Raw genomic sequence first — 23007 nt, 5'->3', positions numbered from 1 at the left:
TGCTGATATTATTATAATTTATATGGGATTGGATCCCCATATTTAAGACCATTGCACAAACATAAATGTGGAGAAATGAAAATAAAGACCAAACACATATCAGAATCAAAGAAGAAAGAGTGTGCAACTCTGTCATCTCAAAAGGAGAGAATCAGTTGAGGAATTACACACCAAAGATAGCTTTGAACTTCACAGAGATCAAGGAACAAAGGAACTCACTTAATAATTGAAAATCCATTCTTCCTCTTCAGAGAAAGTGCTCTGCTTCTGAGTTTTCCATACACACTCATATCATTCACTTGCTACAGAATAAGATTTGTAAGTGATGGGATAAATGTGTTCAAGGACTGACTATTTCTAGTGAGGTGCTAAATGGTTCTGTGTACTAGTGATGTTCATGGATTCCTCCTGACAAGGTTCCTGGCCAGGCCCACTGGAAGCATGACTCTGTGTAGTTTCTTTCTTGAATGAGGGAACACCTATTCAGCAGTCCTGACCGCCCTTATCCAGAAACTTCCACATGAAGTCAGTGATTAGAGTTGATGTCTCACATATTTGCTGCTAGAACCAGACCCTCATCAGTACCACCAACATTGTCCTTAGGTGCTGAGCTTGGGCACAAGGCACCCCATCCTCTAGATTCTGCAATACAATCTTCCATCTCTTATTCATCCCACCCCTGGGCAAAACAGCTGCTCACCCTGTTATCACCCTATGGGTAACAGTGACTGCACTATTTGTGTTATTTATTCTAAACTTCCAGCACTGATTCTCTTTATTAACTCTCTTCTGTTTGATAAGAATATACTAGTTTCAGTTTTTCTGAATGGGAAGTGAAATGTAGCACACACCATTGTGTAGTTTCTGGAGGGTAGTGGGCATTTCAGTTGGGGCCACGGATGGCACAGGACTGGCCTGGGAGACATTTGTGATGTCAACGTCTCTTAATCTAAAAGAAGGTGGTACACCTGAGGATGCACATGGCAAGTGACATTTCAAGGGAGGCACAGACTCAATACAGGAACATCACAAAGGACAGGGAAAATCGAGGCAAGGTGGGAAAGGTGTGCAGCTGACAGCATTGTCCCCTGACAGGAGCATTTCTTGAGCCAATGAGTAAGGGCTCAGAGTCAGAGGAATACAGCCCAAATATTGGCTTTCCTGATCCCAAAGCTACTGCTCCTCATTACCACACCACACCGCATTGCAGCGAAGGGTGGAAAATGTCAAGGGTTCTCTGCACTACACTATGCAATTCTCAAAATCTTTGGGTTCTGCAGGATCCCTTGTATAAATTGAAAACATACTGGGCCAGCCCATCGAAAACTGATGCCACTTTGTTTCTAGATTCTACAAAAGATAAGAATGCTTACAAAATCCTAACCTCATCTTAAAGAAACACTAACCTCCCAATTAATAGAGGAACTGCCAATTAGTACAATTTTACTTTAAAAGAACACATGAAGCTAGTTTGATGGAAGCAGGTATAAGGATGGGCCAAGGCTGTGGAGTTACAGTGACAAAGGCAGAGGGGAAACCTAATATAGGAGGATGCAGGTGACATAGAGCAGTTGCTGGCTTTGCACAATGCACAGTAATCCAGAGATGATAGTCATTGTTTTGTGTTGGTTTCTAAGAGCATGATAAGCACATAAATCATGTGGCCAAACATGTCCTAGAGAAGGACTTTGAGGAGCACATACTCTGTGTCCTTAGTGCTCAATGGCTGTTACTTGGAGTAGCTAAACAATAAAATGGTCAGAAAAACAAAAATCACACATGAATCAAGACAACTCCAGATTTTACTGACACCATTATCTTATTTACTAGTTATGTGAGAGCTAATTTTCTTTTCCGAAAGGCATTTTGTTGCAGAACAGACAGTATGTAAATGAAAACCCAGGCCCTATAATCCCCTCAGCATGTTCCACTAAAGGCTTTCAAATAAGTGGTGGTGGTGGGGGGGTGAGTTCATGTATGTTTGGCTAATGGATCTAAGCCTTCTCTTCACTCACAGAGTGCCCTATACATATTGTGATTGCTACCTTATAAGCATAACACCTTTATTAATGCCATTAATTTTCTTGTCATTCTCTTGTGTCAGAGCTGTGCTTCTGAAGGTTGGAATCATAAGACATTCTTGTTGGTGTCCCTCCACCTCTGGCAGGTCCAAGTAGAGAGAGATTTAGTAAAAAGCTTGCAAATGACTCAACAGGTGGCCTGTGCCCACTCCCAGACAAAAACCTGTTTGTGGTATGATAGCATAGGTCACACAGGTGCATGCATTTTTAGGGCATCTAACATGCAGGTGGTGTAGGCATGGTATCTATAATTCCCACCAGGGACTTTCAGATTATAGAGAAGGATATTTAAGCTAAAAGAGACAATGTGGCTAGCCCTGTGTCCCACTGTGGGAGGAAGCAGGCTTGTGGATTTATCTCAAGACTACCTGGAAACTATACCTCCTTGTCTCTGCCTCTGCTTGTAATCATCATTCCTGAAGTCATACCTTTGGTCTTTGCCAATAACCAAAACTCATTTAATATTTTAATGAGAGATACAAGATACATGGTGGAAAGCAAGCAAATTGAAAAGACAAAAGTGGATTTGAGTTCAAACTCTACCCATGTATCTGTCCACTTCTTTTTTTTTTTTTTAGAGAGAGAGAGAGAAGAGAGAGATTTTTTAATATTTATTTTTCAGTTTTTGGTAGACACAACATCTTTATTTTATTTTTATGTTGTGCTGAGTATCGAACCCAGCACCACGTGCATGCCAGGAGAATGCACTACTGTTTGAGCCACATCCCCAGCCCCTATCTGTCCATTTCTGATCTATCCTTCCATTGTCCATTCATCCACCATCTATTTATCTATTTGTTCATTTACTTTTTCTATATATCCATCCACCCATCCACCTGTATGTCTATCACCTATCTATCCATCTGTCATTCAAATGTCCATCCATCTCTCCATCCACTGTATATCTATTCATCCATCCATCATGTATCTATCATAAATAATTTCAACCCTCTGAGGGGGATATTACTATTTTCTTTCCATGGCCATCTCTTGATGATCCCTCAAATAAGTTCCTGGACCAAGATCAAGCCCCAACCCACTGCACCCACAGTCTTTGTTGAGTTCACCAGCTAAGCCTCCCTCAGGCAACTATGGTGCTGTCACTCCACTGAACATCCCTGGGCCATTTCCTGGACATATTGGAGGTTGCCAATGCATGCTCTAGAAAAGGTCATTGCTGATTTCTAGTTGCACCACTGGCAGAAAAATGGGTCAACAGGCACCTAGTCTGCTCTGTCTCATGACTTCCTGCCTGTCTGAATGACAGTGATAGCTCAAGTGGTTTTTATTTTTGTTTGAATTGACACATAATATTTGTATGTATTTACAGAATACAGGGTAATAATATATGTGCATAATGCGAAATGATTATAGAATAGCGAAAACTTCCATCTTCTCAAACACCATTTCTATGCTTTATGAAACTTCAGGCTCTTTTCTAGTTACTTTGAATATATATAATCAGTTATCTTAGACCGTGAATTATAGAACATTTTAACTAATTCCTCTCATCTAACGGTATTGTGGTACCAATTATCACACTTTCCATTATGTCCCTCCTTCTTGTTCTCCCTAGCCTCTTTCGATTGCTTTCTACTTTTATAGATCAATAAATTTGTCTTTCAAAAATTAGTGTGGACATGTGGTATCTGTGCCTGGCTTATTTCATTTTATGTGATGTCCTCCAGTTCCACCCATGTTGCCACAATAATAGGATTTCATTGTTTTTTGTTTTCTTTGTTTTTTTTTAAATGGGTGATGTTCTATTATTTGGCCATTCACCCATTGATGAATACCTTGATGATATCATACATTAGCTAATATGAATAGTGGTTCAATAAACATGGGAGTGCAGGTATCTCTTTGATATGATTTCTTTTCATTTATGGATAGGTATCTAACCAAGTAAATCAAAACTACGATGATATTTTACATCACTGCAGATAGAATGGCTACAATCAAAAAGACAATAAATAAATAAAAAATAGTGTTGAGGATATGGAGAAAGAGGAACTCTTATATACTACTTGGTGGCAAAATATATTTATACAGTCATAGAGCACAGTATGGATGTTCCTCAAACAACTAAACTAAAATAAAATAAAATAGAACTATCCTATGATCAAACAAGCTTTTCTTTTATTTTGTTCATGAGAAGTCTTAAGTTGCAAAACTCACCGGTTACCATGTATTGAAAAGGAGTACCAAGAGAGGATTGGCAAGTCATAAAACCCAATCCAAGTCTAAACTGACAGCCTGGGAAGGGAAGAGAAAAGCTAGCAATGTTCCTGGATGGACATCCCTGACAGATTTCCTTTATTGCAAGAGTTTGACATTGTGCTCATGGAGAGAGAAGTTCCCCCGCTGGTTACTAACAGTTCTAATCCGAATTGATGATGTCACATCAAGCTCAGTGACATTTTCCACTATTTAAAAAAATGCCAGACTGGAAAACTGCAATAGTGTCCACTAGGAAGGCAACTGACCCTGGCAAGGATGCCATGCATTTTTTTTTTGTTTGTTTAACCAAGACACCAGTGTTATAAAAGGGTATGCAATTCAGAGTATATTTATCTGCCAACTTCTTCCTCTTCCTCTCTGGTCACATCCTCCTGTGATCTGTGGGTAAAATATGAACTGGAAATAATGGTACCAAATGTGGAAGAAGTTTTATTTCTGATTCATGGAGCCTATAATAGGTGAGCAAGTCAGGCAGGTACATCCATCCAGACCACTGAGCAGAACTGTGCATAGAGCTCAGCTTGCACCAGCTGAGGCCCCAGTTCCCAGCTTTTCCTTTCACCAAGTTGTTTCACAGGTCATAATTCAGTTCTTCCAGTAAGCCATGCTGTTTCTCTATCTCTAGGTCTTTGCCTACACTGTTCCCTAGTCCTGGAATTCTCCTCCTAGTGTATTTCTCCATACACCATCTATACTGAGAAGCTTTCACTCTGAAAATCAACCCTCCCTTTCGATTTTGTATTTAGTCTCCTGAATTGGATTTCAGAAATTCTTCTTACGATGCCCTATCTTTTAATTTCATGCTATCTGTATTCATTCTTGAGGTCTGCCATAACAAAATATCACATACTTAATACTTCAAAAGCATAAAACAATATATATATATATATATATATATATATATATATATATATATATATATATTCCTTTACACCTCTGGAAACCAGAAGTCCAAAATAAAGGTGTTGACAAGACCACTCTTTTCCTTCCTTACCTATTCTACCTTCTGGTAGTTGTTGGCAATCCTTGGCATTCCTTGCCTTGTAGACAGGCATATCACTCCAGTCTCAGCTTCCATCTTCCCCTGGAATTCCTCTCGGTGCTGTCCCACCAGACCGTACTCTCTACTAGGTGTTTACTACATTTACTATCATAACTAATGTGCTTATAATTCTTGCCACATCATATGTGCTTAGTCAATACTTGAGTGAATGAATAAATGAATGGATTCTGATTTTGAAGGCAATGTCTCTGAAAAAGAAGTTATTGCACATTGAGCTTTAAGATTCCACAGTTCAGAGGTTCTGATGAGGTGACCTAAATGCAAATCCCAAGTCTAACAAGGAGCAGCACAGGGAGATGCAGCAAAGATCAGAGCTGAGGTGGTAATTGGATCAAAATGGAAACACCTAATGCAGTGAATACAAAATGCAGTGAAGACTTACTTTAGTAGGCATGGATGGCTTAAACCTTGCATCTTCCAAAGAAAGACCAATTCAGAGTGGTCATGTTGACTAGCTTTTGAGAGAAAACCAAACCTCAATGTCCTACGTGATAAGAGTATTATTGTATGCCTGCAACCTTGAGCCATGTGATCTCAGTTTTATCAAATAGTTAACAATAGCAATAAACCTATGGTCTTGCTATTTTGGACCTCTAAGGCCCTGGGCCACATGGACTCAGATTGACCCTTGAGTAGCTAAGGTCAACTATGAAGGACCACATTTCTATGTGACTGGTCCTCAGTAGAACCCTAGGCCCCAAGGCTTGAGTGAAAATTCCTGGTTGGGAACACTTCATATGGGTTGTTGTACTCTGTTGCTGAATAATTAAGTCCCTGCACCACTCCACTGGGAGGGGACACCAGGACACTTATACCTGTTTCTTCTTGGACTTTACCTTTTCCCTTTGTGAATTTAAATCTGCATGCTTAGACTGTGATAAACCATAACCATGTGGATAATAGCTTTTGTTCAGAGACCTGTGAGTTCTTCTAGCAAATTACTAGTACTATTGATTTTGGGGCCCCCCAACACAGAATAAAACCTAGCAGATCATGCCTAGCAGAGACGATTGTAAGAACTACAATGCATGGTGTATAGTAGGTGCCCAAGAAAACAGTAATTGAATGAGTGAATGATGGTGGTGGATTCATTCACAAGTCACCTTACTGAGGTTGAGGATGATTCAAGGTTTCTATCAGACTAATCTTAAGGTCTGGGCTCAGGGATGCCCAGTCCTTCATCCCCCAGGCTGAAATGGTCATCCCATCCCTTATCTATGATTTCCTTCCTGCAAAATCCATTTCTAACATGGTGTGACAGAGCCATTGCACCCCCTGATGCACCTGCTTGTGCTACAATCTGCTCTCAGATGAGACACCTGGAAGCCTACCTGCTGACCCAGGGTCTGTGAACCCTTATATCTATTCTTCAGCCTTTCCCTGATATGTTCTCTGTTGGGGGGTGAGGTGAGTCTGCTGGAGGCCGGAGGCATGGCGCCAAGCAGAGATACCCCGAGTGTCTGCCATCTTCTTGTGTTGGGCAGTGCTATAGCCTGGGATGAACCCCATGAGGTGTCTTAGCTCCTTAGAGTGATCCTGGTCTCCAGGCCCATGTCCTGGCCTCCTTCCTTTGTTTCTTAGCTAGAAACGGGGATGGTTTCCTGCTTTGTCAAACTCTGTGTTGTCTTGCCTCCCTGGTTGCAGGCATTTAGGAACCCAAGGTAGCTCCCCCTTTCCTATCTGGGCCCTGAAAATTTTGGGATGTAGCCTGTTCCTGACAGATGACTATAAGTAGCAGGAAAATAGCAGGGCCACTGGTCCATAAGGCAAACTCTCATGTTGCCCTTGAGAAGGAACACAGGGCCAGTCCAACAGATCTCATGCTGCAGACAATAGGGACCGGGCTGGAGATGACTCTTTACCAATTCTCACAGTTCCACGGTCATAAATGCACATTGCAAGAATAAACACAGGCATGGAGGTGATGAGGAACAAGGAGAATGTGGAAGCACATTCCCAGACTCACTTCTCCTATGATTCCTTGTTAGTGTTGGCCACAAGGGAGGCTTGCAGCTATAATTTTATGCTCTCAGGACAGGGATGGCAGTGTCGCCCAATAGCAGCTCATGAAAACTGCCACTTACCTGCAGGCTCATTTAGTTGGCATGGGCAGCACCAGACCTGTATGTCTCTGGTTTCCTTTGGGTGTCTTCATTCAGCCTCTGCAAAGTCTGGTTGGCTCTGAGGCAGCTCCATGGCTTCTACAGAGCACCCATGGCACCAGGCTGATGGTGTCCAGGCAGGGTGTCCAATTTGCCCTTGGCCTTGTCCTCACCTAGTTTTGTTTTTTTTTTTGCTTTTCCTGCATTTTCTGGCTGACCTACAACTGGGCTCATGACCTCAGTCTCAATACTAGACACAGGGGCGGCAGCCTCCCCAGTAACCCCATTAGCTCCCACACCAGGGAAGGTCCACTCCTACCACAGATTCCTTATTCTACATCACCTGAGGTGGCTTGGCTGCTCTAGTTGACCCCCAACAAGCATGGAGTGGACATTTGTTCACTTGAGGGTAAAAGGGGGGTGTGAGGTAGAAAAAGAAATTAGAAATGCACACAGAGGGACCCATCAGACCAGGTCCAGGATGGCTTCTTCCCCTGCTGTCCAGGTTTCCCGTGGCAAGGACCCTACAGTTCCCTTTCCTGTGGCTTGTTATATGCCCTGAAAGAGAACAGAAGTCCCCTTTGCAGAAAGCACTGGGAGCACCTGAATCTGGGGTTGTACCCTGTCACAAATAGATGTTCTGCACAACTGCCCGCAAGTTCAGTGGAGAGCAGGAGATGGAATCATGACCCAGGAAGGACTTTCTCCGTGAGAGCTCTCAGCCCATAAGTTCTACTTAAGCTCAGAAATAACTCAGAGCCCAGTGGGGGCTTGTAATGGATGAGCTCTGCCAGCCAGCACGTTTCCTTACTGCAAATGGGCTCTGCTTGGAAAGTTGATTTATTTATATTTTATGGCTTATTTTGTGGTGAAGAAAAATCAATAAAGGCGTACATTTTTTACATTTTAAATGTGCCAGGCAAAATCAGAGCATCGTCAAACCTATGTTTTACGCTCTCGATTTCCAGAGGTGAATGGGTGTAAATGAAATTCGACTTTGACTTGGAAATCACCCCGGGGCGGCTTTTCCCTGTCTCAGGTCTGGTCCTTGAAGTGGAGCAGGGGGGAGAAAGCTTGGTGAGTCTGCCAGCCTCAGCCATGGGCACCTTCCATGCCCAGCAGTCCCTGTGTTCACCTGGCCGGCTAAGACTACAGAGGAGAATGTTGCAGAACTGGGGGTGCCCTCGGTGCTCAACCTTCTTCAACTTTGTCTATTCAGAGAGCAGGATAGTGGGCCTGAACCTGGGCTCTGTATGTGCAAGTGGAGCTTCTGAGTCTTTTTCTTTTTTGCAAAGTCACTTCTGTGTAGCAGCCACCGTCCCTTCACTTTGACATTTCCACCTTGCTGTGCAAGTGGCACAAGGTGAAGAAAGGTTGGTGCTGCTTTTTTGGAAAGTACTGAAGACCTACTATGTACTAACTTCAGAAGAAGAGAGAAGGAAAGGCACCTGTATCATTCTTGCACTTGAGTCTTCTCTTTGTCCTCTGTCTCTGTCTCTATCCATCTTTCTCTTCCTATGTGTTGATTTCTCAGTTTCTCTCTTTTCTCTCTTCTCCTCTCCTCCCCTCTGCTCTGCTCCCCTCCCCTCCCCCACTCCTGTGTACCCCAGTCCTCCTCTCCTGGCTTCATCTCTTGCCTTTGTGAATATGTGAATATGCCCAAGTCAACCCACCTTTAAAACAGGTACCTCATCCCTTCTTATGGACTCACAGCCCCTCTGTACCACTCTGCCCTCCCCTCCCCCTTCTGCCACCGTCAGAGCCATTTTTAGCTTTACACTCTCCATGCTCAGCTGTCCTCCCTCACATGCTCACCCCTGCACCTTGCACTGGGGGCCCTTCCACTCTTAGCCCCCTGCTGAGGTTTCCCTGATTTCCTTGTAGACACCTGGTCCAGTAGACACCTTTCAGCCAACAGCTGTCCTGGTGTTTCCATAACAGTGAATGTGGCTCACTTTCCATGTTGAACGCCTCAGTTGTTGGGGTCCTTCACGTCATTGTTAGTTTACCTTGTTTCTGACCTGGCCTCTGATGCCTCCACTGGCTTCATTTTCCTTCCCCTGTCCCATACATGTTGAGTTCCTTGGGGATTCTGTCCTGTCCTTCTTTCCTTTATCCTCCATCCTGGGTGATTTCATTCATTCTCAGAACTCCATTTTCACACAACCCTACTCCATATTTCCAGCCTAATCTCTCTTATGTGGTCTTGGGACTTGCTACCATACATCCAGACTCATGATGGAGATTTATTCTTGCTGAGCACTGCCCTTCCTCACCTTCTGCTCACCTTGATTCCTCATTTGCACAGGTAGCATAGCCCTTGGAGTAGGTTTAGAAGCTAGGAATGTGCCAGCCACTCTGTCCTCCATCTGTATGTGAGAGGCTTGCTTGTCTACTGAGTCCCTGCAGTCCCAGTGTCTACACTTGGTGGCACCTAATAACCCAATGGTGTCTGCTTATTTCTCTCCTTCATACCACCAGACTAAAAGCTACCCCAGGCCTGGACCACATCTAAGCTAACATAGGCTCTCCACCTGTGAGTTAGGGCTTCCCAAGCAGAAGGAATGCATGAAATGCCTTCTATCTACAGGAGTGAACAAAGAAGAGGAGAGAATACATCTACGCTAAAAGTGTTAGGTGATAGAGTCTCAATTTATGTTCCGAAGTATTAATGGAGAACCAAGATAGGATAACTAATTTTGACAAAAAGAAGTGAGTCAGGTTTCCCAGTTGGAAGGGCTATCTGAGATGGGACACACCCATAAAGAGAATTCAACCTCACAAAGGAAAAATGGCAATTCAGGAAGAGGGAATAAAATGAGCAAAGCAAACAAAAATTCTCTCTCTATATGAGAATTCCTAAGCTGCCCTGGGTTAGCAGTTTATAGCAGGGTAAGGGAAGGATCCAATGGTTCTTCAAAACTGCAGTGGGGGGGGGATGTGTTCAGCATGCTGAAGAGTTGGAGCATTAATGTGAAGACCACAGGACCCGTAGTACAATGACAACAGGGAACAGTCCCCTGTGATGTGCATAGAGAGAGACTAGCATGCCAGGGACAGAGAGAAAAAGCACTTATCATTCTATCCACCTGAGAGAAGGCAGTGCCCAACTAAAGCAATGGTAGTACAGAGTGCAAAAGAGGAGCTGGGAACACAGAGCTCTTCTGATTCCAAATACACAAGAGATGTACTTGGAAGTGAGAAGGTTGGGGAAGCCTGAGATACTCCAGGGATTTCCTTGTGTCTCCCATGTGAGACGAGGTGAAGGGAAAAAATAATTATCATCTATATGCTCAAGTAGAGTTACAAAGGACTTTTTCATGCATTATTTAATGTAATTTTAAAATTGACTTCATACATTGGGTGTCAGGAGGAAAATCAAGTCTTAAAAAGACTACAGTTTAACATATATGTAAGACCCTGTGGGATTTTCCTGGAGCTATCTATGTCCATCAGGAGCCCGATGTTAGATCCTTGATGTTTGGGCAGAGACTTGGGCTAGAGACCCATGGGTGGAGCGATGACTCTGTAGGCCAGGGTAGCTGTCCTGGGTGTCCTAGTCACACCTAGAGGGAGGTGGCATAGGGACAAAGACTAGTAAAGCCAGAACATTGAATCCAAAGTCCCTTTGGGAAGAATAAAATAGAACATTTAGACTGAAAGAAAAGAGCAGAAGGGGAAGTGAGAGAGAGGGATTGGCAGAGAAGGGACTTCAAGGGGCAGCATCTGGATAGTGTGTCTGGGGCAGATCAAGGAAACTGAGAACTTCTTACAACCCCCTGCTTTATCTCAAGAGAGGCATGTGGAAGCTCTGCCTGGCAGGGAAGCCTATTCCGTGGGTTGGAAGGCATGAAGAACACCACGACTTGGATATTACTTTTATATCCATATGTTGGAAGGCCACAGAGATTCAGCAAATATCTTGTAACAATACTGACAACCATCTATTGCTGACCTTTGAGTGATCTCCCCCCAAGACTGAGGATGCTGAACTGAGTCTCATGTCACTGGCAGATCCATGCTGTTTCCAGTGGGACAAGTTGTCATCACCAACGCTCAGTTCAATGTCTAGGATTTGCACCTGTGGCAAAATGGGGGTAGACACCCTTCTGCTGAGCAGATACTATGTTTCACATCACAGAAATAATGGCTGCAGGCCTTCTGATCTCTCCTTCACCTAGACACCACCCCACCTACCACCATTGTTTATTTCTCTTTCACTACTTACTTGAACCAGGGCAGCCTAATCAGCACAAGAGAGGAGGGGGTTAGTAGTCAATTGCTGCCTGGGGGAAAAATAGCAAATTTTTAAAGTGTAGGGTGACTGTGGACCGGGAGATCCTGATGTCTCTGCTGGGCTATGTAAATCCTCACTTTCTCTGTTGTTTCAGAAAACCAGGCCATGAGCTTGGTGAAGATTTCTTCAATCACATGGGACCTGCAGAACCAAGGACAGTTCCCATGATATCTTGGAACCAGGCCAGGAGCCTTGACTCTAAACATGGAGGACGTTCACAGCATCCAGATGAACAAAAGAAGGGATGGGCCAACCATCTAGCTAGTTGAACTGGCTAGATCGTTCCTCATTTAAGGGCTGATAAATTACAAAGTCAGCACTCCTAAAATGACAAAACAAGGGATGTGGGGGAAATATAAATTGGTACATTTAAAAAAAAAACTGTTTAGCCTGTCAGTAGGGTGGGAAAAGAGAGATGCTGTGGATCTAAACAAAATGTTCTAAAAAAAGAAAGGGCAACCTTTTTTAAAACTACCAGATGAGATGAAAGGGAAGAAGGGTGACATCCTCAGGATCCCAAAGCCACAGTGCTTGCTGTCAAAGAACCTACATTAAAGCAAGTAGAAAGCGAGCAAGCACTGAGGAGCACTCTGATGTGGGATTCAAGCCTGTGTAGCGCTTTAATAAGAAAAAGTCAAGGAACAATACAGGGAGATGACGAGGGGGTAGCTGAGAACCGTAGAGGAGGAAGGACAGAGAGCTGACCCAGGAGTCAGAAGTCCTCCCAGCACTCACCAAGACGTTCAGAGCAACAGCATCTTTTCAAAATGATTAAAAAAAAAAAAGTTCATTTTTTTTTCTTGATTGGGCAGACACTTTTTAGACTCTCAGGAAGAAGGAAGAAAACAGATGGCCTACTAGGGAATAAATTTGAGGCCAGGTCCTGCTCTCTGGACATCAAAATTTGGCAGAGCAGGGAACAACTGCCACAGGTTCTTACACTGGTTCTTGGAGCTGCAGGACATAGTCATCCTGGTTTGCTGTCATGTAAAAGGCCATTCTTAACTATGCAGGTGTTAAAAAATGGCACCACTGGGTTATCTTTCTTTCATTTTAAATACTTGAGATAATCAACTTGGATAAAGGAAAAGTTGTTGTTGTTGTTGTTGTTGTTGTTGTTTTCTCTCTCTCTCTCTCTCTCTCAGTTTTGGAGGTTCTAATCCATGACCGATTGTTCCCATTGCTTTTAGGTACATCATGGCAGGAACAGGTGGAGGGAAAAGCCACTCACCTCATGGCCAAAAAGCAAAGAAGGGCAGGGGGTGGTATCCCATAATCGTTTTCAAGTTACATTCCCCATCACCCAAAGACCTCACCTCTTGAAGTTCCCACCCCTCTAATAGGGCAACCCTGAGGACCAAGGCATTAACATGTGGGCCTTTTGGGAACACTTAATATACATACTATAGCATCAACCCATGTTTCTCCTTGAAAAAGAACTATCTAAAGACAAACCCCAATTGACCAAGAGACTGAGTAAAAAGAGTTAGTTCTGAACCATCAGGATGCATGTCATTGCTGTGCAATGAAACTGTAAAACATTACTTGGCAAAGCTGTTACCTACTGTAAGAAAAACTGATAATAGCACTTGAAGCTGCAATCATGCATTATATTAATAGGGATCACAAAGTAGAAAGAAATTTTGAGGAATGAAACTCTGATAAACATCTTCTTATACTGAAAGATTTAAAAATATAATTTATTTTTTTCTTTGGTAAGCGTAAAATCGTAATAAAATAGATATATTTTTTAAAGCATAGCTTGATGGTAATCATGTTTAATACTGAAAATAAGACATTTATTCTGAATCTTAGAAAGAAAATGACAAAATGCCATTGTTCATTTATCAAATGATAGAAGACTAGACATTTGAGTTTTCACAATAAACATAAATAATTTGAACTCTCAAATTTAAAGATAAATTCTCATTGACATAGAAAAAACAAAAAATGCAACACTGTGCATCTTATGAGAACCCTGATCAAAACAATATGACAAAAATCTGCACCACATAGGCAGTGCATTAGCACAGAACACAAGTTAAATGAAAGCAGAGTTAAATTCAAAGAACACAGGGAAGCATAACATCAGGCCTATATATTTGTGAAACACGAAAGAAGCCCTTTTCTACCAGAAAATCTCTCACAAGCTTGAATTCAGAGACTAGCCCGTGACCTCATATTCCAGCTTCAACACGTAGGCAACAAAAAGCCATCTTGGAGTAATAGCAATCCGTAAGGCACAAACACTCTATCACACACATGCATATGATTATCTTCTCTGTGACTATAAGGAGATGGGATTATTTTTGCTCTGAGAAATGTCTGGTATTTGCAGATCCAATTAAATTAGTATCTCAGATGCTATCAACACACTAGATGCACCAAATGTCTATCCTTGCTGACCCTTTTTAAAAACTCTACTCCAGAAAACACCCAGAAAATAAATAAAAATGAAAGCCTGAGGCATGTCTCAAATCCCCAAGCTCTGTTATCAGAGCTCAAGAAGAAGAGCAAATCAGAAATGGAAAACTGGAGACCTGTAAAGAATATAATTTATTTTAAAACACACACACACACACACACACACACACACACACACACCTCAACACAAGACTCACGTCTATAGAAGAATTAACTCAGATTATGGATTTAACAGTTAAAACCATAAAATATTCAGGAAAATTAGGAGAAATATACAAGATCTATTGCTAGGAAAATAATTCTCACACTTGACACCAAAAGTTTGATCCATTCATGGGATGGGGTACTCTATCAAAATTGGAAACTTCTGCCCTGCGCTGAAACTCAGCTAAAAGGGTTATGCAAGCTACAGAGAGGAATAAAATATTTGCAAACCACCTATCTGATGAAGAACTAGTAACTAGATTATACAAAAAAACTGAAAAATCACCAGTAAAATATTAATTCAATTGGAAAATGGACTAAAAGCATGAATAGATATTTCACTGGAGAGTATATGCAGATGGAAAATAAGCACATGAAAATATATTTAATATCATTAGTTGATTTGGAAAATAGAAATTAAAATCACAACCGTAATGAGATACTACTACACATCACTGACTAATATAAAAAGTAATGCTTGCTAACACAAAAAAATGATGACAACACCAAATCCTGTAAAGGATACAGATAAAGTGGATCACTGATACATTACTGATGGGAATGTAAAGCTGTGCCATCAACACTGAAAATTAAGCAGTTTCTTGAACAGCTGAATACGTACAAGTATAAATTAATAATAGTCTTTTTGAATATTCATCCCAGAGAAATTACACTTATACTCACACAGAGGACCATACATACTTAGCAATTCAACAATTAGGGTGAATGTTTTTCAATGGGCAAATGGTAAACAATCTATGCTACATCTGTACAATAGAATACACAGAAATTAACAAAATATTGGCATTTGCAGCAATTTGAATGAATCTTAGGGAGTCTTTCTGGATTACAAAAAAAGGCACTTACTTAACATTCTCAAATATCAAAATTAGGTAAATGAAGAATAGATTAGTGGTCACCAAGGTTAGTGAGGGAGCAGAAGGGAAGTGGGGGTACCTACAAAAGGAGAACATGATGAACAACCCCAAGACTGGGATCCAAATTGATGCCCTCCATGTTTATACAAATAAGTCAAATTAAACTCTGCTGTCATGTGGTACTAAAAGAAAAAAGAAAAGAAAAGACGGTGGTGGTGGTATGGGGATCTCATGAAAATCAAAGGAATATCAGGAGAGCAGAAATCAAGATTCAGACTCATGGTGTGCTCATAACTACTGGGATGTTAATCCTTATTGCTTTTAACTATTCTAATTATTTTTCCTTTTTACATAGACTTTTGAATAATTTCAACTCTACTTACCCCCTAAAAATATCCTTATGGGAGTTTGCTAAGAAATGTTAGAAGAATCAATTTCTTCATGATGCTGATTCCTTCAATTCACAAACATGGTATTTCTCCACATTGATTTAGATCTCTGATTTCTTTCATCAGTGTTTTATTGATGAATTCTCCATGCACAGAGCTAGGAAATATCTTTGTATACTAAAGTGTACATATTAATGTGTGTATAGTTCTCTACCTAGTTATTTGTATACATATGTTAAAATAAACAAGAGAATAGTGATATCCATGACCAGAAACAATACCATAGGAGTAATTCCAGTCCTTCCTATCCTTGCTTATTTTTAAAATCTTCAATTGAATAGAAATCTAGTTCCCACTTCATACAATTTATTGACCTTTTTTTTTTCAGTTCTAGTATACATGTACTGTACTTTCAGAATTACTGAAATACTGGTATGAGAAATATATGTAACAACCAGAGTACAACATTGATAGAAGTTCTTTTCATCTTGAATCTTCAGGTTGCTAGTCAAAATACCATTTTCCAAGGTCAGTTCCTTATGTCTCAAATCCTTTCAGATAGGTTATATTACATGTTTCTAAGATAGTTGGATTTATTGGTCACAGTCTACATTTCACCTGTGAATCCCCTAACATTCTTAGTTGAGGTACTTTTTTCCAATTTGTATAAAAAAATTCACTTCTTATTTGTATAATTGTATACTTTTCTGCCATCAAGGCTTTTTCAGTTTAAATTTTTATGTTGACATAGTTGTCAACTCACAGGCAGTTGTAAAGTAATGCAGGGAATTCTCAGGTGTGTTTACCTGGATCTCCTCAAGGGCAGGATCTTACAAGTACAGTATCACAATAAGGATACTGATCCAGACAGAGTCCAGAGAGAGGCTCCCTCATATTGTTCCCCCTTCATCTCCTCCCCCCCATGAACACAGTATATCATTTCATTTATTTTAAGTTGCTGTTTGTTTTTAACAACATTGATAATTTTCAGCATACAGACCCTATACATGTTTTGTTAAATGCATGCCTCAATTCAATTTACCAGCTAATAGGAATTCATTCTTTATTATTTTTATTTCTAAAATTTTTATTCTTTGTTTCTTACAGACAAGAGGCTCCAAAGTCCAAGATGGAAGAGTCTGCATCTGTTCAAGGGCCTTTGTGCTGGTCATCCCATGGTGGAAGGCAGAAGGAAGAGTGAGAGAGCAAGAGAGGACCGAACTCACTTTTTTAACTAATCCATTCTTCTGATAACTAACCTACTCCCTCCAGAATGACACTAATTCAGAAGAGTGAAGCCTTTATTACCTAATCACTCCAAGTTAGGCCCCACCTCTCAAAACTGCTGCAGTCGGGATTAAGTTTTCAACCTTAAATTTGGATGAAACACAAAAACCACAACACTTAACAAAGGTGAATATGCATTTAACATGGAACCCAATAATTCCCCTTGGAGACATTGACCCAAAAGAAATGAAAGCATAGGTCTATACAAAGACTCACACATGAATATTCACAGCAGCTTTACTTGTAATGACCAAAATGTGGAAATAGCACAAATGTTTTCCAGCACATAGTGGAAAACAAATTATATCCACACAATGAATGTTACTCAGAAACATAAAGATATAAAATATATTAAAATACTATGGAAATTTTTTAAAATTTATGATAAATAGAAAAGCCCATCAGAGAGAGAAAATATACTGATAGATGAATTGTACTCTCTATGAGCAGTTCTATAACAGAAAAAATAAGCTATGGTATAGAGATTCTATTCATGGTTGCTTGAAGTAGGAAGAATTGACTGTGAAGGGGTATTAAAGCATTTTTGGTGATGCAATTGAACTGTTTTGATTGGTTTAAAGTTTCCATGGGTGAGTAAATTTGTGAATAAACATCAAACTACACTTAAATGGGTGCATTCCATCATATGTAAATGATTACTCAGTACTGACGACTTTAAAAGACAAAAACAAACAAAAAAATTGTAATAATTTTCTTGAACGAGACAATTTTTCTGCAAGCTTTTTTTCCCCAGGAAAATATGAGCAATAATAACTCATACTGAATTGACTTAAAATTGTAAATTAATCCAAGATGTCTCCATTGTGTGAAGTGTCATGGAGTGAATAGATTTGCAAAGATATGAAAACTTAATGTAGACGCTGAGTCAAGCCCAGGAAGAGGAGTGGGGTGGAAACGGGCATGACTGTGATCGTGACTGGGCTCAAGGGAGGATGTTAGGGAGGATATGGGCATGCGACCTTAGACATCCAAATCTACCTGTTCACATCAGTCCCCTCCCAAAGCATATTACCACAGAAACTTGTGCTACATTTTGGAAAAAAAAAAGAAAGAAAATTAATGAGAACATTTAAATATTATCTTGTTCTTGAAAAATCATTCAAAATGTGTAAAAGACTCCCAGTTTTGCTTTTGAACCTATAGCTCCTGTTTGGCAGCTGTAGGTCCCCATACCTTATCTCGACTGCAGAATCTGGAAAGAATCATGAGTATTGATTTTGGTTGGAATTATCTATGTCTGATCAATTACTTTTCAAGGATTTCCTTTCTCTGGTGATATTGCAAAAATCTAAATGTGAGAATGAGATCCCTAAATTTTACCTGTGGGCTCTCTCCATGATGAGATGCCATGTGATAGATTCCTGGGCCAAATACACTTGGCAGTGTTGTTCCTAGAGAGGAAGAAGGAGAAGAAGGGATTCCCCCCAAAAGAACACAAGGCAGAGCCAGTCTGAAGTGAAGCCAAGGAAGGCACTGAGATCCAAGAGGAATGAAGTTGGAAGGATAATAATACACCATGGGCTAGAAAGTAGCAAGGTCAGTAAGCAGCAGCAGTTTTCCATATGGTTTAGAACCAGGGATCAGGCTCCAGGTGCCTAAGCAAAGCCCCCTATGGGGTAAGGACTGACTGGATGAAAGCTATTCCACACACAGTCATTCAGCAAATGGCAGTGTATTTCCTTCTCCATTTATCAGCCAAAAACTACCCCCCAGTGGCTCAGAATTCCCATTATTCCCTTATACACTTAAGTTTTGATGAGACGACATACTCTTAAGTCTCAGGAGAGGTCCATCAGGAACCATGTGCCCAAGCCAGATGGGCTCAGGTATTGGCTGGCAGACCAGGAGCCACAGCCTGAGGTGGCAACCAGGAAGCTGGTCACCTCGTGGCTAGCTGAGACTACAGGTAAATAAAGGGTAGGGATATATCATGATGTGCACTATCAAACACATCTACCTCTGAGCCCCACAGTGGTCCCAGTCCACTCCTCTGTCTTGTGTTTTTAAGAAGAGTTCACAGATACAAAGACAGAATGAGCCTGAGAAAGACAGACCATTCTGGCTAGTGGGCTCAATTCAGGAGATGCATTTGAGATTTCACTATACCACTGGGGCACAGAGCAGAGTGGGGTAATGATGACAGTGGGAAGTGCTGGAACAGAGAGGTAACAGAATGGTACCAACGGCACAGAAAATAGGAGAGAACACACACTGAGCAAGATGAAGGCTGTGCAGGGCAGGATGGTAGCCCATTGCCAGGCCTTGGAGCATCTATTAAGCTCTCATGAACCTGGAACTCCAAGCATGTTTTATTTTTGTTGCTAAAAAATAAAATATTTTTGTTGTCAGAGCCTTGGGGGGTCTGTGGTTAACATGGAATCAAGCCTAAGGGAAGGGAATTTGGGCTGGGAATATCTCAGGGGGACTCAATGAGAGACCCAGTGTGTTCACATCATTTTCTGAACCCTGCAGTTAGCAAAAACCACCTCGGAGAGCAGGAGGATGAGGCAGGACCCTAGTTTGAGGGGATGTGAGATTTTTAGATTCATCAGCAAGTCCAAGTACAGTGAAGGTCATTTGACAACCAAACTGACCACTAAGCAGGACTTCACCCTTATGTTTCACTGTTGCACACTTGAGGAAGGGACCACAGAGGTCAGACAGTCCATCATGGAGTTTCACCAAAAACCAAAGGGCAAAGGTGGAAAGCACATTGTCATCAAATAGCTTTAAGGTTCATGTTCAAGATTAAATGTTGTAAATGGAATATAAAGTATATACAGTGTTGAGTGAAGTTATGAAGTTTAAGCTATTGCCTTATGAAATAGCAGGCTACAAACTTACTTTCTTAAGAAATTAAGAATTATAACTAGGGCTGGGGATGTGGCTCAAGCGGTAGCGCGCTCGTCTGGCATGCGTGCGGCCCGGGTTCAATCCTCAGCACCACATACAAACAATAATGTTGTGTCCACTGATAACTAAAAAATAAATATTAAAAATTCTCTCTCTCTCTCTCTCTCTCCCTCTATCACTCTCTCTTTAAAAAAAAAGAATTATAACTATTCTGATCATTGCCCAAGTCATGTGTGGGATATTTACTTTCCCTTCCGTGTATTATTCCGTGAAGATGGGCTCATTCCAATAGGCTAACTAGGAAGCTAGCTATTGAAATCCCCAGCTGCACAGCATAGTGCTAAGGAATAGATTTGTTTTAAATTTTAATTTGTGCTTTTGTATTGATATTATGTAAAAGTACTATTCATTTTTTATATTGATATGAAACCTTTCTAAACTTACTCATTAATTCTCATAAGATTAGTTTAATGGATTTCATTGGATTTTCTATGTAGATGGTCATGTCATGTGTTGGCTGTGGATGAAAATGCATTTATCTCTTCCTTTTACACCTAAGCCTCTTTTACTCTTTTTGCTCCTATTTCACTAGCCTATTAAATTGTCAATACAGTGCTGACCAGAAGTGGTCATCTGTGCATATTTCTGTTCTTAAAGGGAAGAGCATTCACTCTTTTGTCATTCATCACAATGTAACCAACAGGTTATTTGTACATGTCTTTTAATCAGTTTGCTGTAAGTTTTGAATCAGGATTGGCTGCTAAATTTTGTCAATGTTTTTTCTACCTCCATTGAGAAGATAGTTTTTTTTTTTTTTTCCTTCTAGTCTGCCAACATGATGAATCACATAAATTGCTTTTTGAAACTTAACTCCATTTGGTCTATTATGTATTACTGGGATTGATCTGCAAAATGCACAGTTTTTTGCATCTATAATTATAAGTAATATTTACCTGATTGTTTCATACTGTCTTAGGCTGATTTTGATAGGACAGTAACAAGGCAACACAAAGACTTGAAGAGTGTTCCCTTCTCTTAAATTTTTAAGAGTTTGTGTTGAATCGCCATAATTTTTCTTGTTTGAATGTTTCATTTGATTCATCAGTGAAGATAAGTGAGCATGAAATTTTCTTTTCGGGATAGTTTTAACTACAAGTACAATTCCTTAATAGATATGAGACTTTTCAAGTTCTTTCTGCTGAGTATGCTTTGCTAGTCTGTGTCTTTTAAGAAATGTATCCATTTTACTTAGGTTGTTGGGTTTATTAGCATAAAGTTAAAACTCAGTTCTTTAATCCTATTTGTATTTGCAGATACTAAAGTGATACTACCTCTTTCTTTCCTAATATTGGTGGCAATTTTTGTCTCTTTTTTTTTCAGCATAGGTAGAAGTTGATCAACTTTACCAATCTTCTAAAAAAAAATCAGCTGTTGTTTTCATTGATTTTCTCTATTTTTCTTGTTTCCTTTCTTTTTCCTTTGGACTTGATCATTTCCTTTCTTCTATTTATTCTGGCTCTCATTTGCTATTGTTTTTCTGATTTTCTCATTTTCAAATTGAATTAATTGATTTGAGACCATTTTTCTACTCAAATTGAGTTAAGAGGTGTGAATTTTCCCATTGGTAATGCTTTGCATGCATCTCACAAATTACATAATCAGTCTTCATCCCAAGAATAAACTCTTTTCAGTCATAGTATATAATTAGGATTATATGTTGCTGAATTGTATATGCTATTATTTTCATAACAATTTTTTGCATCAACATTTGTTAACTATTGGCATATAATATTTTGAATGTACTTTGTCTTGTTTGGTATCAGATCAATATGGTTTTATAAAATAAATTGGAAGATATTTCCTTTTCTTATAAATTTTTCAAGAGTGTAAGTAGAATTGAAATTATTTGTGCAAAATTCTCTAACAGAATCATCTGGATTTGTACAACTTTTAAAAATTGATTATAAATTAAAACTTCAGTTTTCCTAAAATTATAAGTTCGCTTAAATTCTATTTTATACTGAGTGAGTTTTGGAATGTTGTATTTTTTTGAGATTTTAATCCATTTTGTCTACACTGCATATATACATGTGTAGAGTGATTCATGGTATATTACAAATTTATTCTCTTGGTGGCTGTGATGTCTATTGTTATATTCCCAATGTCATTCCTAATATTGGTAATTTGATGATTTTTCTCCCCTACCCCACTCCCTCTCTTCCTCTTCTCTCTTTATCTAGTTCCTTTGGCATTGCCTTTTTGTTCTCTGTTTTGCTAGAGAATTTTCAACTTTATTAATTTTTTGAAAGAACTAGCTTTTGTATAATTAATATTTTTAATGTTTTTCTGTTTTCAAATTTCCGGACTCCCCTGTTATTACTGAAGGGAATTTTCAGAATGATTCTGGCTTGACAGTTCTTCCCTTCAGCGTTTGCAGAAAATGTTGTGCCACTTCCTTCTGGTCAATGGTTTCTGATGGGAAATCTACTGATAGCCATCTCTATCTTGTTGTTTAAATAATTTCTTTTATAGTTAGTATGAGTAGTGTGTGTGTGTGTGTGTGTGTGTGTGTGTGTGTGCTTTCCAGAGTGTGATTAGGTGCTTAACAGGTTTTGGGTTGCATTTATCTTCTTGAACACATAGATTAATATTTTTTGGCCAAATTTGAAGGGTCATCATTTCTTTAAATATGCTTTTGGTTTCATATGTTTTCTTCTTCTATAACACTGACCACAAAGTATTATATCTTTTGTGATTAATCTTATGGGTCTCTGAGAGTCCATTCAAAAAAAGGCTATTTTTTCTCTCCTTTTTCTTATAGAGATTTTAATTTTTCTATTTTCAAGTTCACTGATTATTTCTGTGTCATCTGCATTCTGTTTTCAAACTCATCTGGTGTTTTTTATTCTGACTCACGTTTTTAACTTATAAAAAAATTTCCATTTTGTGGTTCTTAATATCTTTCATTTATTTTCTGAGACTGTTTCATTTCCATATTCACCGTTGTTTGTGGGAAGGTTTTTATGATGACTGCTTTAAAATCTTTGGCAGACAAGTCCGACTTCCATGATGTTCTAGTGTTGTATCTGCTGACTATCTTTTCTCCCTCAGATGGAGAATAATGGAGATTTCTTAGTTCTCAGGATGACTAGATGTTCCAATTATAT

This window comes from Urocitellus parryii, chromosome 1, assembly GCF_045843805.1.
Source record: "Urocitellus parryii isolate mUroPar1 chromosome 1, mUroPar1.hap1, whole genome shotgun sequence".
Lineage (NCBI taxonomy): Eukaryota > Metazoa > Chordata > Mammalia > Rodentia > Sciuridae > Urocitellus > Urocitellus parryii.
The sequence above is the reverse complement of the archived record's forward strand: the minus strand, read 5'-3'. Positions refer to the sequence as shown.